Source organism: Labeo rohita, chromosome 22, assembly GCF_022985175.1.
Source record: "Labeo rohita strain BAU-BD-2019 chromosome 22, IGBB_LRoh.1.0, whole genome shotgun sequence".
NCBI classification, from domain to species: domain Eukaryota; kingdom Metazoa; phylum Chordata; class Actinopteri; order Cypriniformes; family Cyprinidae; genus Labeo; species Labeo rohita.
Genome location: NC_066890.1, coordinates 59856735 through 59862734, shown reverse-complemented (window position 1 = coordinate 59862734; position 6000 = coordinate 59856735). Strand labels below are relative to the sequence as shown.

The window sequence follows — 6000 nt, the reverse complement described above, 5'->3', positions numbered from 1 at the left end:
AAAAAATGTTGCAATCGTAAAAATTGTCACACTGGTAAGATAAAAAGTTGCACTTTTTTAAAAAATATTAAGTTACAATGCTGAGATAAAAGTTGCACTTCTGAAATATTACAGTAGTGGAAAAATTACAAAAATTGCAATTAGAAACCTACGAAAATTAAATGTTGCAGTTATGAGAAATAAAGTTGCATTTACTTAAAACAGTCACATTGTGAGATAAAAAAGTTGCAAATACAATTAGAAAAAGTTCCAATTGTGAAAAACACCATTATAAGACATAGTCACATTGTGAGAGAAAAACTTTTTAACTACAAGAACTACAATTAATTAACTACAAGAAATAAAGGTCTTTGCACACTGAGTCCAAAACTTTCATCTGTCATAAAAAAATTCAGATCAGGTTCAATTTTCTGCTTTTTTGCATCCGTAGCAAGCATTTTGCAATGACAAGTCAAAATTGTGAGAGATATCTTGTGATGGTGCAATTATGAGAAGCCACAACTGGCAAAATTACATACAAAAACAAATACATTTACACAAAATACTTATAGAATCACTTTAAACTGTAATATTTAACTACGCATTTCACTACAAAAGTGTTGCCACCACTACGCAGTTTTACACATATGCCATCCAAACTTTCAAACTCATTCAATAGTATTTCTTTCTTTGGAATTCTGTCATTTGAACGCAAGCCACACTTAAACTCAACAGAGCGAGAAGTCTGTTTAGGCATCTGTTTGAAAAATGACTTCTCCATGCCGGCCGAGAGCGAATTTCGCTGAGGAAGAGTGCATTCCACTCCCATCTTAAGTGGCCATGCCCTGCTAAATGTATCCCATGCTGCACTAGGCCTGCTGTGGCTTCCAGAGCCAGCAGAGTGCAATCAAAAGCCAAACTTCAACAACTACCAGATGGCCGAGAGCATGTTTAAATGAGACTTCCCTTTCGCGGACCACACACCTTCTAAAACAATGGTTGTTTTCTTAATGTTGCTAATATTAATGCCGGGAACATGGCGAAAATCTCCCAGAAGAACATGGCACTGTTTAGACATTGCTCTTTTAGTGCTCAGAAGATTTAATGGAAGTCTCAGTTATGTTTCGACTTAAACGCAGTGTGTTCAACCTAAACATACCAAGTACAAACAAGGTCACATGGAAGAACAAACACTGAGAAAGCAGATTCTTTTACATTTCAAACTTGTCTCAGATGGTTCTCCTAAAATTACCTTTTAGGAGATGGAACAGACATGGTAAGAATATAGAGGAATAAAATTAAAGAGAATACCAGCTCAGATCATTTGGCCTAGAGAGAATTTGATGAGAAATGTTGGAGTTCATAATGAGATCTATGCCGTTTGACTGCAGACTTTGTTGAAATTTTGTCTGAAACTCCAGATGAGACACATTTGGCATCTCATCTAGAGGAGAAACATCTGAACAGCATGGGAGTGTCTCAATCACTCTCTATTTCATCTCACTACTCTCAGAATCGCAATATTAAGATCTCATTCTCACACCGCTCACACAAAGGTGAACATATGATGTTCTAACAGTGGCCTAGCACACAATGGAAGGTGATGAACTTCAAAACGATCCCAGCGTGGGGCATCTAACAGCTGGCTGGCTTTACCCGGCAGCAGAGGAACGGATCCACCCCCATCGGCAAACTCCCAAACGTTGACTTCAAAGCAGCCGCCTGGGAGTCCCACAGAGGTGCCGTTCCTCCACGGCCCAGCCTGACAGGATCGCACTTGCTAATGCTAAGCAAACAGACGTTTGACTTTGTCTTTGAGCTGCATCTTATCTTGAGGCCTACAGGATAGTAAAGTCTGGAGAGCTCTTCAAGATCTCAATTTCTCCCAGACGCTGAATGAAAATCCAAATGGAAACTTTGGAGACTTGTTGCAGGAATCTTTTGCACAGGAAGTCAGATGTTCCTTCTGAGAAAAAGATCTCACGTTTCTTCTCTCAAGCTTCATTCAGTATGAGCTGAAACATTTCTCATCAAATTCCTCCAATTACTCTGCCAACTCTTGAGAAGTGTTATGAGCAACAAATCTCTCCTGTAAGAGCCAGTGATTTTTCCCAAACAAAAGGATTATGTATGTGAACAATGTCGAATACAACCACCAAATCTCTGGTTGTATATTCCAGGCTATTTGCAAACTTTATTTCCTTGCGATTGTGCTTGGTGTTCTACGTATGTTTGCACAAGGGTGTTAGTGGGTTTGATGCGCCAGTTTCCTGCATAGTTTTGAGGACACAGGCAAACACAGCTGGCCACCTGATTGACTCTTAGCAAAACTGACCCTTTTACAAAATGCCGCCAAACGTGACCACACAAGTGCAAATCTAGGGGGAGGAAGGGTGGAATGGTTTTTGGACCTATTTTGATATCTATTTTTATTAATGTCGTTCCTAGTGAGTCTAAAAGCTTGGCTCTGAGCAATTGGTATCACTCCAGGCTAGGTGAAAAAGTACAGATTCCTATACTAAAGCAGTAAAAATGTGAATCCACAAGCACTGACCTTTCATTCCTGTGCTGTGAGGTACATGCGTTAAAAACAGCTGCAGGAAACGGCGTAGACCGTGGGTACAGGTAGGATGTTCTGGTTACCGAGTTGTCGAGCATCTGTTCTTCCCGTCCGTAATGATATTCCAGGCTGTCCATCCATTTGTCCAGGGTACACCTGCTTTACTTGATTTTCACACCCATAAAAGAGGCTGTTTGGTGCTGTTTCCACAGCGGTTTGTTGGCTTGAGCTGGAACTAGTCATTTAGGGTCGTTAAGCATTATCTATCAAGGGTGCTATTAGAAACCCTTGAGTTTCAGGTTCATGCTATTGTCCTCGAAAGTACTGGGACCAGTATTTGAACCAAGAAAACCAAGATATAGTACTTACCCCAAAAATTTCAGTCAAGTACTTTCATTGCAAACTTGGGAAAGTTTGAGTTTGAGACCATGTTAAGATCTCTTCTGAAACTCTAGAGGTTTGTCACTAGATTAGCAGGGTATTTTTTCTCAGCAGGAGCAGGAGACTTATGCAAAAGCATCTCTATTTTATCTCACTACCATCTAGGCAAAACATACTCTTTCCTATAGGAGGTTCATACTCTCAGAGCCCAGCTATGCTACTCCCATTAAGGAACTTCCTCCAGTGGCATTATATAACCCACTTAGTTCGCAATATCTCACAGCTTTAGCTTGGTGGGTTGGAAAAGAAACTTCTCCATGTTTGCTTATAAGGGCTCTTTGCATGATTTGTGACGCCGTTTTCACCTCAGCCATGAGGGGGTTTGGTGGCCACTGGCTGGGCCATATTTTCTGGGTCATTTTCAATGTAAACAACCAGCGCTGGAGCGACTGAGATGGGGAACTGCTGTGCAAATAAAATTGAGATCTGGAGCACATCCAGGTTTATTATTGCTGAACTGTGGCTCACTGGTTCTGTCTTTCTCAAAGGCTCAACACCACCCTCAAGAAAGAATTAGATGATATCGCACACAAGTGCGAGGTAGACATAGTTGATGAGCCACTAATATCATTAAATACAAGGTGAGAACTCACAATGCAGAAGCCTTTGACAAAAGCTTCCCAGCAAAGAGTTAACTTCTGCGTAATGGACATAGAAGACACTTACACGCTATCTCTCTGGACTTAAGAGAGGAAATAGGTGAGGATTAGATTCTCAGCAGGACTTTGTGCATGGTCTACAGCAAACTATAGACAAAACATATCAGGGTTCTTCTGTTACACGACTGAAAACCAAAAATGGCCTTACCTGAAACCTGATATCCACTTTTGCTCACAAGTTTGCCCAGGTTTTTGGGACTGCACACTGAGGGTGCTTCTACCACAGCGGGAAACATGCTGACAAAAACGTTTCACAAACAGAACCAGGTGTTTCAAGGCTGAAACGTTGCAAGAACATTGCAGATTTTATGAATTATCACTGGAACACACTTACATGACAAGTTTACAGTCAGGTTAAACCAAAAATGAAGACAAGTCGGTTCCCTGGAGCGCAAGGCGCCCTGTTCACTTGGGCATGGATTTGTGTTATCAAGACGTAGCCACAAAGATCAGCGTTCTCCACTCTTCGTAATTAACCACAGATGTGAAAGTTTCACCCAACGAACCTAGAAGTGCACATCCGATCTGTAAAAGATTAATGACCAAATTAAGTGAGGAGTCAAAGTGGTTTTTCATTCTATGCATGAATGGTGTTTATCTGAATGAGTCTGCGGTTTTTCTGAGGGTGTGGGGTGAGTGGGGATGTGTTTTCTCCGGAGTGGAGATCTGTTGAGATGGACTGTGATAAACCACCGAAGCAGAGAATTTCTAATCAGGACCGGATATTCAGCAACGTCATGACTTTCCACGGATGTTTCTGAAACGGAAGGCAGCTGTCCATGGTTTAGCGAGGTGCGTCTTGAGTAAACTGGCTCAGACGGGCTTCCAAGACGTTGCTGCGTCACGTCTGATGATCTACAACAAATTCAAATGAGCATTAGTGCATATTTAAAGACACAGTACAGCCACATATGCTCAAAATCATCACATACTCACCAGCAGGTTCAAAAGGAAGTATTTTGTAGATATCCAAGTTGCTCTTTCCCAGACAGTGAAAGCAAAGAGAATGGATTCTGTCAAGTCTTACGTAGCATGTGTATATTTGTAGCAAAGTTATTTTTCTTTAATGCCAAAAATCATTAGGATATTAAGTAAAGATCATGTTCCATTAAGATATTTTGTAAATTTCCTACCATAAACATATCAAAACTTAATTGTTGATTAGTTATATGCATTGCTAAGAACTTCACTTGAACAACTTTAAAGGTGATTGTCTCAATATTTAGATTTTTTTGCACCCTCAGATTCCAGATTTTCAAATAGTTGTATCTTGTGCCAAATATTGTCATATCCTAACAAACCATACATCAGTGGAAAGCTTGTTTATTCAGCTTTCAATTTCGAAAAATTGACACTTATGACTGGTTTTGTGGTCCAGGGTCACATTTATTCAAGGACTTATGAAATTATATTATATAAAAATTTTAGTCAAAGTTTGACATCAACAACTAGTAGTGCAACTTTTTTTTATGATTCATAACCTGATGCAAGTCTTAATGCACAGATCTGATATTTTGACCATATCCAATTCTTTGGCACGTCTATTTACATTCACTTTAGACACGACTGGTATCCGATATCTGTGTTTACATTAATTATTACATTTTTAGCATGGACAACAGCTGTCATGGATGTTTTGCTGTACAAAATCTGACTGAATGGATAAAGACCAGAAAATAGCAGTAATTGGGGTCCAAGCATCCGGTGGTGCGAGACAATTTACATCTGATATGGGTTTCATAAGTGGGTGTGGCAAAATGGCTCGATAGCACCACCTATAAAATTGCAACAAAGTGAAATTCAGTAGACACATGTAACACACCAATACCCAAAAAATACCCCGGTACAAAGTCTGAAACCCACACACACACACACAAAAATTATTGAGTCAACTTAAAAGAATTTGTTACCCTGCTGCCTTAAAATTTTAAGTTCAGTCTACTCAAATAAGTTTAGTCAACTTGAAATGTTAAGTTGTACTAAGTCATATCTTAGATATTTGAGTTGACTAAACTAAAAATTTGGTTTGTTAAACTTAAAAGCTAGGCTTGTTACCCAGCTGCCTTAAAATTTTAAGCTGAATCAACTCAAATATAGAAGTTGTCACTTAGTACAACTTAACATTCCAAGTTGACTAAACTTTTTTGAATTGACTGAACTTAAAACTTTAAAGGCAGCCAGGTAACAAATTATTTTAAGTTGACTCAACAAATGTTTTTTTTACAGTGTAGGAAGTCGGTTATTTAGAATTTTCTTTGCAAAGCGTTGTATTTAAACAAACTCTTAGAGATTTAAACAGATCAACACCAAATTTGGTCAGTGTAATCTAAAGCCGTTAGTGATGTTTAATTGCGAAGATAT

At 39.1% G+C, this 6000-nt stretch overlaps 1 long non-coding RNA gene across 1 annotated transcript; it reads right to left on the bottom strand.

The window, feature by feature from the left end:
• Window positions 1-3802: 3802 nt before the first annotated feature.
• On the bottom strand, window positions 3803-5549 carry LOC127153694 (uncharacterized). The gene is made up of 3 exons (XR_007825315.1): window positions 4576-5549; window positions 3974-4494; window positions 3803-3876 (listed from the first exon to the last, which is right to left on the bottom strand). It is a non-coding gene; the product is annotated as an uncharacterized LOC127153694 (long non-coding RNA).
• Between the last annotated feature and the right edge of the window lie 451 nt (window positions 5550-6000).